Source organism: Gekko japonicus, unplaced genomic scaffold (genome assembly GCF_001447785.1).
Source record: "Gekko japonicus isolate JY-2015 unplaced genomic scaffold, Gekko_japonicus_V1.1 scaffold190, whole genome shotgun sequence".
Lineage (NCBI taxonomy): Eukaryota > Metazoa > Chordata > Lepidosauria > Squamata > Gekkonidae > Gekko > Gekko japonicus.
In genome coordinates, this window is record NW_015160841.1 from 476,580 (window position 1) to 487,467 (window position 10,888).

Below are 10,888 nucleotides of genomic sequence, written 5' to 3' on the forward strand. Positions count from 1 at the left end.
TGCAGTCCACAGCTTGCACTGGAAGTCATACGTCTTACGGCCAAGCTGGAGAAGATGCTGGAGAACAGGGGTCATAGCTTTTAAAGTCCAAGACCAACCATGTGGATACCTGATTGGGATCAGGAACACAACAGGTGAAGGGACAAAGGTGCTTAACTCTCCTATCCCATGCTCCCTCTAAGCTGTGGAGTCTTGTGAGCAAGAATTCTACTTTGTGAGCTACTGACATTAAAGTTATGAGCGAGTGATTTGGCTGCTGCATAGATTAGTATGCTCTGGAGCCCTCCTTCCTGAGCTAAGACAAAAATGTGTGAGCCGGAGGCTAAAAAACTGTGAGCTAGCTCACACTAACTCAGCTTAGAGGGAACACTGCTCCTATCCCCATATGATTCCACCAATTGAAACTGACTCCTTCCCCCCCCCCCATTCCGCTGCCTGTGTATTATTAGTCCTAGAAAGGAAAATATACAGGCAAGGATCAAATTAGACATGATGTGCAGTTAGGACCTTCCGCGTTAAACAAACAACCAACATTAATTAGCTGTCCTATGTAAATCCATGTAGAAAGACTACAGGGGAAGCAAGAAAAAAAGCTTTCCTCCTATGTCTTTCCCCTTGATTTAAAATGCCCCTTGAAGTTGCAAATACCTTGGGGGGGGGGAGAGGTGGGAGAGACAGCTGCACACGTTGAAAGCCTCTCCACGGAGATGCTAATTAGTTTTCAAAAATCTGTGGGCGATCCTAATCACAGATCTCCTGTGCCGTTTCTAGCCTGACCTTTAGGATGATGCTTTTGAAGCCTTCCCCATGAAGCATAAGCCACTGTTTTGCAGACAGATTAATTGTTGGAGGAAAAGGCCAGCGCTCTCTCTCCCCCAAGAATGCAGAAATTGCCTCCAATAATGCTGGCCAGCAGTGTTCCCTCTAAGCTGAGCTGGTGTGAGCTAGCTCGCAGTTTTCTAGCCTCCGACTCACACATTTTTGTCTTAGCTCAGGAAGGAGGGCTCCAGAGCAAACTCATTTCTGTAGTAGCCAAATCTCTTGCTCACAGCTTTAATGCCAGGAGCTCACCAAGGAGAACTTTTGCTCACAAGATTCCACAGCTTAGAGGGAGCATTGCTGGCCAGTTGAATGGATATAGCTAGTTATAACTGTTCAGAAGAAAGCCACAGCCTCAGACTGGGGGCTGTTTTGCGGCCTCAGGGCGGGGTGGCGGGGTCGATCAAGAGGCAGGATTGGCCCCCTGGTGGTCTCATGCTGCATGGGCGGAGCTGCGTCATCTGGGAGGTCCCCAGCAGCGACCTACAGCTTGCCACCTTGTTGACCGGTGGGGGCAGGCTGGGGGAAAGCTTTGTTGGGGGCCTTCCCTGGGCCCATCCTTCCCCTTTTTATGGCCATGTGACTGCCGGGGCCTTCCCATTCCAGCTTCGGCCATTTTCACAAGCAGTGTGAGCGTGGTCTTCTCTACCGCTGAGAAGCAGTGTGGTCCAAGCTTTGCAGCCTCTCCCTTGGCTCTGGCTGCAGTTCTCAGGCAGGCAATCAGGCGGCTTCTCAAGGCGCTCCCATGGAAGGAGCAGTAAGGAGGGCGGCCGGAAAGGGACGGCAGGAGGAGGAGGCAGCCTGGGACAAGGCAAGTGGCAGCCTGGCAGTGGAAGCTGGAAGCCTTGCTGCAAACAGGCAGACAGGAGAGTGGCAAAGGGGGAGTGCCGGCAGCAGCAGCAGCAGAGCCAGATGGCAAGCAGTGGCCATGTGTGATGGGCTTTGGGGTAGTGCGCGGGGTCGGGGTGGGCCGTACTCTGGCTCACAGTGCATAGGTCCAAGACAGATCAGAGGGGGAAAGACACTCACATCAGCCTGCAGGCAGCTCCGGCTGTCAACCCTGTCCAGTCGCTACAACTGCAGGATATTTTGTCATTCAGCCCTGGAGCTGGCCCCTCCTCTTGTTCATGCAAACAGGGCCTCAATCCCTTTCCTAATAATCCCGAACATAGAAATTGCCCTTTTCACCGCTACAGCTCACTGGCTTGACAGTTTCATTGAGCTCTCCACTACGACCCCGAGATCTTTTCCCCTCTCAGACTCAGCAGGTTCAGACCCCATTCAGTGTTCCCTCTAAGCTGCGTTTGTGTGAGCTAGCTCACAGTCTTTTAGCCTCCGGCTCACACAGTTTTGTCTCAGATCAGGAAGGATGGCTCCAGAGCAAACTAATTTACGCAGCAGCCAAATCGCTCGCTCAGAACTTTAATGCCAGCAGCTCACAAAGTAGAATTTTTGCTCACAAGACTCCAAAGCTTAGAGGGAACATTGACCCCATTATACTTGAAGTTGGGAGAGTTTTTGTCCCCAAATGCATCACCTTACACTTATTAACATTGAACGCCATCTGCCACATGGTCGCCCACTCACCCAGTTTGTGGAGGTCCTCTTGGAGCACTTCACAGTCATCCTTGGTTTTCACCATTCTAAATAATTTCATGTCATCTGCAAACTTGGCCACTTCGCCTGGAAAGGCAGGGGCTGTTTCTCCCAGCTAGTTGGATGCTGCCTGGAGGAAAGTTAGAAAGGTGGTTGGACAGTTTGTGGAATCCGTGGGCAGGTAAAAGATTTGTCGCCCAGACATTTCCTTCAGGCTAGCAGCCCTGTTCAGAGTGGGCGGTATTCATCTCTCCTGCTCGGAACAGGAGGACTCCAGAGCATTCAGAGCACCCTGCTCTCTTGGTCGCAGCCTAGGAAGTGTTGGCAGGAGCCGGTTGCTACAGCCCGGCTCTGGTGGCAGTTTTAGGTATTGGGCCAGATCCATTTGAGGACGGGCTGAGTCTGTGTGCCTGCCTCCTCAGGTGGGGACCCCCCTCAAGGAGTTTTGGGGGTGGAGCAAGGTAATGTCATGCCCAGCTCTGGGGCTGTGGCTTGGCTCCACCTAAAGGTGGCAAGGGAAAGACATAGAGGCTTGCTCCTATATGGGACCACTGGTCTTGCCGTTCCAGTTCTCCCCCCAGCATGTGGCCTGGGGAAGGGTTTCATCAGCCAGCAGGCAGGTCACCTGATGCCTGGATCTGTGCCCCATGCCATGCCAATGCCCTGGCGGCTGTAATCAATAAAATCAATAATCAATCAATAACCAAAAATCAATAAAAACTGCATCTTTCCTCCTCCCTGCCTCTTCCCCTGTGCCCTCTCTTGCCCTTAGGACTGAGTTTATATCCCTGAATCACACAGTTGTACAGCTTTTCCGAAGAGGAAAAAAAAAATCATTACATTTAGCTTTGCAGATCATTTGATTTTGATTTCTCTCCAGGCTATTATTCAAAGACTAGCTGCCTTAGTTCTTAAGGTCACCGTATAGTTACCAAGGCAACAATGCTCTTTCTTCAGTTATGCTGGGCATATTTGTATAGGCAACGGCAAGACATCTGCATAATAAGGATCATTCCATAAAACTGGAAATACAAGGCGCAAATAAAGATGGGCTGCCTGGGACTGGCGGAAATCAGAAAACATTTTGTGAACAATTTTAAAAGCTGAGGAAATAGTGAGGGGAGAAATAACTCTTCTTGACGAAGACCAAGCATCCAATGACTTCTCAAAAGCTCTCAATTGTTGTAGCCACAGATGAGAAGAGGCATTCGTGGCACTGATGGCAGCCTGGTGGAGGGGTCAGACGAGGACCCAGAAGCCCTGGGGTTCGAGCCCTGCCCTGCCAGCTCACTGGATGACCACAGTAGGGTCACTCTGGCAGAACAAGGTTGGAAGCTGCTCTGGGTCCTTTCTGGGGAGAAACGTAGGGTATAAATATGTAAATAAATAAATGCATTCCTCTATGTTAGCCATGAAATATTGGAACCCCTGGATCTGAACCCCGTCTATCAAAGGCGATTCAAAGAGCAAACACAAGAATGCCCTCATAGAAACTGGGCTGATGCAATCTGCGGCTCACCGGGCTGTATGCAGATCACCAGCCATGCATGGCAGCATACTACGGCTTCAGTAGACTTTACTGCCTGCCCTGGAGTGCAAAAACAGTTGCACGCCTAGAAGACTGTCATATGTGGCTGGTGGACTACATTTGACCAAACCTAACATAATTCTATGCACTGTGTGGGCAGAAGCTGACTGCCTACCACCCAGTAGCTCTTCTAGTCCAACCCAGCTGTTTATTCTCCTGTCTCTCCTCCTCCCGTTACACATACCCCCATTCCTTACCATTGGCTTCTGTAAAGGTGTTCTCTGGTATCCATAGCAACAGCAGCCAACCAACAGCTGGTCCACCTCTCCTTCAGCTCCCCTTCGTTTAGGGCAATTCTGCATCTGGTATTTGCTCCACATTTTCTCAACACTGAGGAAAAGGTGCAGCTCAAAACCACATTCAAATACCCCGGGGCAATGCCATGCTGACTGCAAAGTGTCCCTGAATGGCCATAAATCTATATAGAAGGTACCACAAAACCCAATCCAGTGTAGAGGGTACCATAAAACCCGATGATCAAAGGAAGTGAAAGCAGCAAGCAATGCAGAGGGGAATTTCTGTTCCAAGGTGGGTTTGGTAAAACAACGGAGGGGAAAGCCAGTGCCAAATTGCCCTAACAGAGTTCATGTTATCCTGTAAAGCAGTGGTGATCCTGGGCTCCTTGACACTGTGGGTATTGCCTAAGAGCATAAGCATGGTGCCACTGCCAAAGTAGATATGTGCTGTGTGTTTAGAAGAGGACAACCTGTATGGTGGGTGGGCTTGCTCTTTTGTCCTAGATAGCCTTGCCGTGCTGTCGTCTTGTCAGTCTTGAGGACAAATACACAGTAACAGTGCAAGATGGAGGGTGGCGCGTTCTCTGCCTATCAAGAGCTCACTTTCAGAAAGGAGCTCCAGAAGTATATTGGGAAAGAGGACAAAATGTGGCAGTCTCACTCCTAATCACATTGGTATTTATCCAACTTTCAAGTATTGAGGCAGGAGACAATGAACCATTAACCAAAAAATTTATTCAACATTGCTTCAGGACTTCAACAACAATGCTTGCATTTTCTCTATATTTATACCCTTGCGTAGTGGACTAACAACATTGTACCTCTGTGCCATAGGATTGATTGGCCCTAAGCGGAGCCATGTGATTGGTTGCTTTCAATTGGCTTAAGGACCAATGAACGACCTTTATTCTTAACCAATAGTAATGCAAAGATTACAATACCATATTCAAACAATACTCAGAACATAACACCAACCATCCACGAAATTTATGCAATGGGATTCTCCTTCAGTGGGAGAAGTCATCCAGATGGGTTAGGTCATGCCTTCTCTCACCCCAGGCAGGGCTATGCAAGGACTGGGCCTTCCAAGTTCAGTGGTTGACATCACGGTTCAGTCCAGGAAACCTGCTTTCAGTCATCTCTATACGTGGCAGACATTCAAAAGTGGGCCAGTACCAAACAGCTGGATCCACTGAAACCTGCTTACAAAGACAATATTCCCTTTCTACACAAAGGTTGGAAATCAGGTTCTAAGACTGGATACCTTAAAAGACAGGTTGCAGCACTGGCCGCTATGTGGGACTGCAAAAGACTGCGGTCTTCTCATTTTCTTCTCATAGAAACACTAGGCTTTTCCTCAAAGGAACTATACAGTTGGCAACTCCCATTAGGCATAGGCTGCCTACTGGGAACCTTTCTACAGTGTTACAGGCCTTGAACAAACCTCCATTTGATCCTTTCAAATTGTCAGAATCTAAAGTTTCCTTCTCGGGAAAATGTCTTTTTTCTTGTGGAGATGACTTCTGGTAGAAGGATTTCTGAATTAGGGGCTTTATTGGCCAGGAAGGAATTGTGTATATTTCACAAGGCCTTGGGGGTACTCTGGAGGGGTCCTTCCTTTGTGCCAGAGGAATTTTCCCCTTATCATGCTAACCAAGAGTTGGCACTACCATCCTTTTGTCCTACACCATGTTGTCCCAAAGAGAGAGTCTGGCACAAACTGGACATGAGCAGGGCTCCAGGTTGGGAAATTCCTGGACATTTGAAGGTCGAGCATGGGGTGTCGTAGCCCAGCTGGTCTCGCAGGCTCCAAGTCGAGGTCCAGGTCAGGCAGGCAGGAGCAGGTCAAAGGAATGTTCACAGCGTATTCCAAACAATCCAAGGTCAGTTGTTACCATCAGAGAGAGTCCAAAAGCAGAGTCAAGCCAGTCCAAGAGTCACAGGAGTAGAGCAGAGTCAGGAGTTGTGGTCGCAGGATTCATTGTGAGGTGACGTGTTGCTTCCGCAAGTTGGCAACAGCTCACACCCAGCTTTATGTAGCTTTCCCCTCATTAGTCTTATCTGCAGCTGGCAAGTTAGCAGGGCTCCTGTAATTACTCATCTTGTAGCTGTCAACGGGCCACTAATCTTTTACTCTTTCTGAGTTCTTGCAGTTGCCTCCTTATCTTAGCCCTTCTTTCTATGAGTGGGGGGGGGAATCTGGGGGAGTCATGAGTACCTCTGGAGATACTTGCTCCCTGACTTCAGCAAGTTCAGTATTATCTGACTGGAATTCCTGAGTGTCCTCTACTCTGAAGTCATCTTTCCCCATGCTGGACCCTGGCTCAACTTCTAAGGAGTCCGTACTCACACTGGGCTCCAGTTGCCAATCAGACTGGTCAGGTTGGAAGTCAGACTGGTCTAGGGTTCCCAAGTACTTACCGTGATCTGGCAGGGGAAACATGCTCCATGGCTGGACCATTCCTCCCTGTAACACACCATGCCATCGCCAGGAAGTGACGCTGGGCGACACTCTGGCAATGGGACTGAAAACTCGATGGTACCAGTAGTATCATCTGGAATTGACCAACGGTGTGACACTTAAAAATACTTTCTTAAAAATCCACAGCAATCTTCTCAACCTCTGAAAACTGCAAATGCCAGGCTGTAACTGGTAGACACCACTGTGGATGCGCATTGTGTGTTAATGTTTCGTATTAAGGATGAATACATATCAGCAGTTGTAAAGCTGCGTCTCTCAGAAATTGTGGGTGTTGTTAATATTAGTTTGTCAGCATGAAATATAAAGTCATTCTACCATTTTATAGAGGAAAGTCACACACACACACACCAGCAAACATAGTTTTCCAGAGAAAATAGCATGACTAATAATGGGATTGGTCTAGATGGCTAGTTTGAAATCAATTTTTCAAAATGGCAAAAGTGTCTGTCCTTTTCCAAGTGGTTTAGTCAAGCGATTTGCAGTACTGTACTTAAAGCTGGGATATGAACTCCTGTTTTCTATCTGTAGTGTGGGCTTCTCTTTGACTCCTCTTCCGCCTTGCTACCTAACTCCATCTGCTGGTATAAAAAAAGATGTCACTCAATAGTTTTATTTTCCCCAAGTAAACACGCTTGGGTTGTGGTATCGGTCTAATATTCTGGGAGACCAAGCTTGGTTTGCCTTTGGAGACTGCAGCGATATTTATTTTCTTAAATTTATTTATTAGGTTTATATCCTGCCCTTCCTGCAAGCGGGCTCAGGGCAGGTTACAACAATAAATTACAAGCAATAAACGATTAAAAGTAGATATTAAGCAATAAAAACAGTTAAAGCAGTTAAAAGGTGGGCATAGCAGCAATTAGATATTCAGCAGTCCTAAAACTGGGAAGAATTGGGCTGCGGCTGAGCTACAAAGATCTTATCAGTAGCAGCCAACCGGGCAGGGGTCATTTCTTAAATTTATTTATTTATTAGGTTATTAGGTGAGTAACTGAGTGTCATAGATGCAACGAACATGAAATTGAGCACACTTCAGAGGACGGCGGAAGACCGGAAGGCCTGGCGGGAGCTGGTCTATGGGGTCGCGAAGAGTCGGACTCGACTGTGCGGCTGAACAACAACAACAACTGAGTAACATTACAAAGTTGGGAATTACAAGACCTTTGGTCCAGCCCTCATTCATACGTCAAAATTACATAGTACAGAGACAGGTAAATACAGGTTATTATAGTGCAACCAGAAGGTGTAAACGTTATCATTTCATGTCTTCCACCCAAGGCCATGAGAATTAGAAATGGTGAAGTTCTCTCTGGCCTCTGCGGAGGAGGCTTCCTTTCACAGTGGTGCTAGTGCAGCTAATCTACAGTTCACACAGACATGTCTGAATCCCCCCCCCCTTCAGGAATATCAGGGGAGGACTGCTTAGACAGCACCTGCAGGTGCAGAGAGGTAGCTTGGGAATTAAAAGCATAAAGCATACAGAGCTCAAGTGGGGATATCAGGGGTCGATTCGGGGGGATCGCGGGGGATCGCTGTTCCCCCGGGTGAGGTGCGGGGGCGGGGCACATGACGAAGCCCCACCCCTTGCTTCCGGTCGGGGTAAAATGGCGATTTGACGCACCCTGTAAGTGCTCAGGGTGGATGGGTGTTCCTTACAGCAGTTTGGACTGTATTTTGGTCCAACGCGGCTTCCCCCAAGCAGGGGTAATGACTGGCAGGCATTAAGATCCAAGAGAGAGTTGAGATTGGTGTGATCAAGTCTCGGAGGAGGCTTGTATTACACTTTGATCCCCTCTCCTGAAGCGGGCGAGCGCATTCAGGGGGTGTGGCCTTATGACACACTTCCGGTGATGTCAGGGGGTGTGGCCTATGCTAATGAGTTCCCCTAGCTCTTTTTCTACGAAACGACCCCTGGGGGTAATTAATAACAGTGCGCAGCTATGTATATCAGGAAACCATAGTTACAAATACATGACCAATAGTCAGGCTAAGGTCTGATCCTGACAGGGGGCCTGGGTTACCCGTCGATGACGCAAGAACAGCGCACCGGAGGCCTCCTAGCATTCTGTTCTCATGTCTGTGAGTCGCTGCGTGTGGTTCTTGTCTTGGCTCTGTCATGGAGGCTCCATGGTTCTTTGGAGCCGGCAGAGCGGGCCGAGCTGGGCAGTCATGGCAGGAGCCTTCTCCACCGCTTCCTCCAATGGGCGCGACACGGGCGCGAAAGCTCCGGACACTTCCTTGTTCGTGCTGCTCCCTGTGTCCCTAGAGATGCCCGGCCCCATGGAGGATGTCAGTGCTGAACTCACGTGCTCACTGAACAGTTGAGCAGGAAGCATATGAGGTGACAAACACAGTTCAGATCAGCGCCCATCACCCCCTCCCCATGGGTCTGGCCCGTGGAGCGGAGGCAGAGAAGTCAGGGAATCAGAGAGCCAGGGGAGGGAGGAATGGTGGCACCTAGATGGGGAGGGGCTCTGCTTTCAGTTGCCCCCCCAGGTCCTCAACCTCGCTGGCTTACCAGGCAAACCGAAGGGCACAGAAGCCATCAGGAAAGGAGCAGGGCGAGGGCGAGGGCGTCAACCGCCCTTCCTTGACACCCAAACCATCTAGGAACAGAGACCTGCCCCTCCCTGGGATGGGGGATGGGCTCCTGTTATGTCTGCTGACCGCCACCAGGTGACAGCGGTATGTGTGTGAGCTTGAGTCCTAAGAACAATAGGGGAACATTTTATCACTTACTAACTAAATGTTGTACTGTACTGGGTAATGTAAAACAACATATGTGTTATTTGTATATGTAATTTTCCTGTTAAAATAATAAAAATAAATTAAAAAAAAAGAATAATCGGGACTAGGCTCCTGGACTCTTCCTTCGGGAACCAATAGGAACATTGGCGGGAAGTTTAAACCTAGGGGTATCCGTTTTGGTGCTATATATATATTGAACCGCCTGGCCCGTTGTAGTTAGTTTGTGTTGTGTCCAGTAAACCATGCTTTGCATCACACCGTCTCCGTGATCTTTCATGCGTCGGACCCACTACATAACAGCTCCAGTCCTTCCCCTTCGGCAGAAAGGAACCACCCGCGACTTTCAAGGTGAGGCCAGCTATGGAGCGCCACAGCTCAAGTGACGCCACCTGTCCCCGTCTCCTTTCATCCATCTGGAGAGCAGAGGGGAGCAGCGCTTCTCGCTTGGGAGCGGGGGAAGTTCGGGGGAGTGTGCCTCCTCCTCCTCCCTTCCCTATCTGAGCTTCTCCGCTACTGCGGAGAAACTCGGGGAGGGGAGGGTGTGTGTGTTTCAATGCCTTTCTTTCAGTGCTGATCTTCTCCAGGATAAGACCGGGCAGAGAACTTTGCTTCCCGCTGGGCAATGGAAGGGCAGGCATGGAAGCATGGCGCCTCCTCCTCCCTTCCCTATCTGCAGGGCCGGCTCACCCACTAGGCGAACTAGGCATTCGCCTAGAGCACTGGGCCCTGGATGGGGCGCCAAGCTGTGCCTCCCCCCCTCCCCCTCTTTGGTGGTGGCAGCGGCAGGGGAGGAGGTGGTGGTGGCAGCAGCAAAAGGGTGGCTGGCTCCAGAGGTCTCCATGTCTCCAGGCCCCACCGGGAAGTTGGCATCTGCACCATAAGGCAGCCCCGACTAGGGCGCAGAAACACCTCGAGCCGGCCCTGCCTATCTGAGCTTCTCCACTACTGCGGAGAAACTCGGAGAGGGGAGGGAAAGTGTGTGCGGGTGTGTGTGTGTTTCAATGCCTTTGCAAAGACATTGAAACCGAGTCTTGCAAAGGTTGCCTGACCTTTCGAGCAAACAGCCTGGCAGATCCGCCTGTCTTGCTCTTTGATCTAAAGCGCGGGAAGCCAGTTCAGGGCTCCCTTGCACTCCCTCCTGCCTAAAAGAGAGAGCGCGAAAGGGGGGTTTCTAATGACTGCCTGTGTTTCTAACTGCCTTCCTTCTTACTGTCTTTCTTTCTGTCTTCCTATCTTTTTTTGTTTGTCTTTGTCTTCCTTCTTTCCTTCGTTTTGTTTTTCTTTCATTCACTCCTCCCCATCTTTTTTCTACCTCTTCCTTCTTTCCTTTCTCTCTTTCTGCCTGTCTCTCTGTCTGTCACTCTTTCTCTCTGTGTCTCTCCTACTCTTTCTTTCCATCTTTCTCTTTCTCTCTCAGTC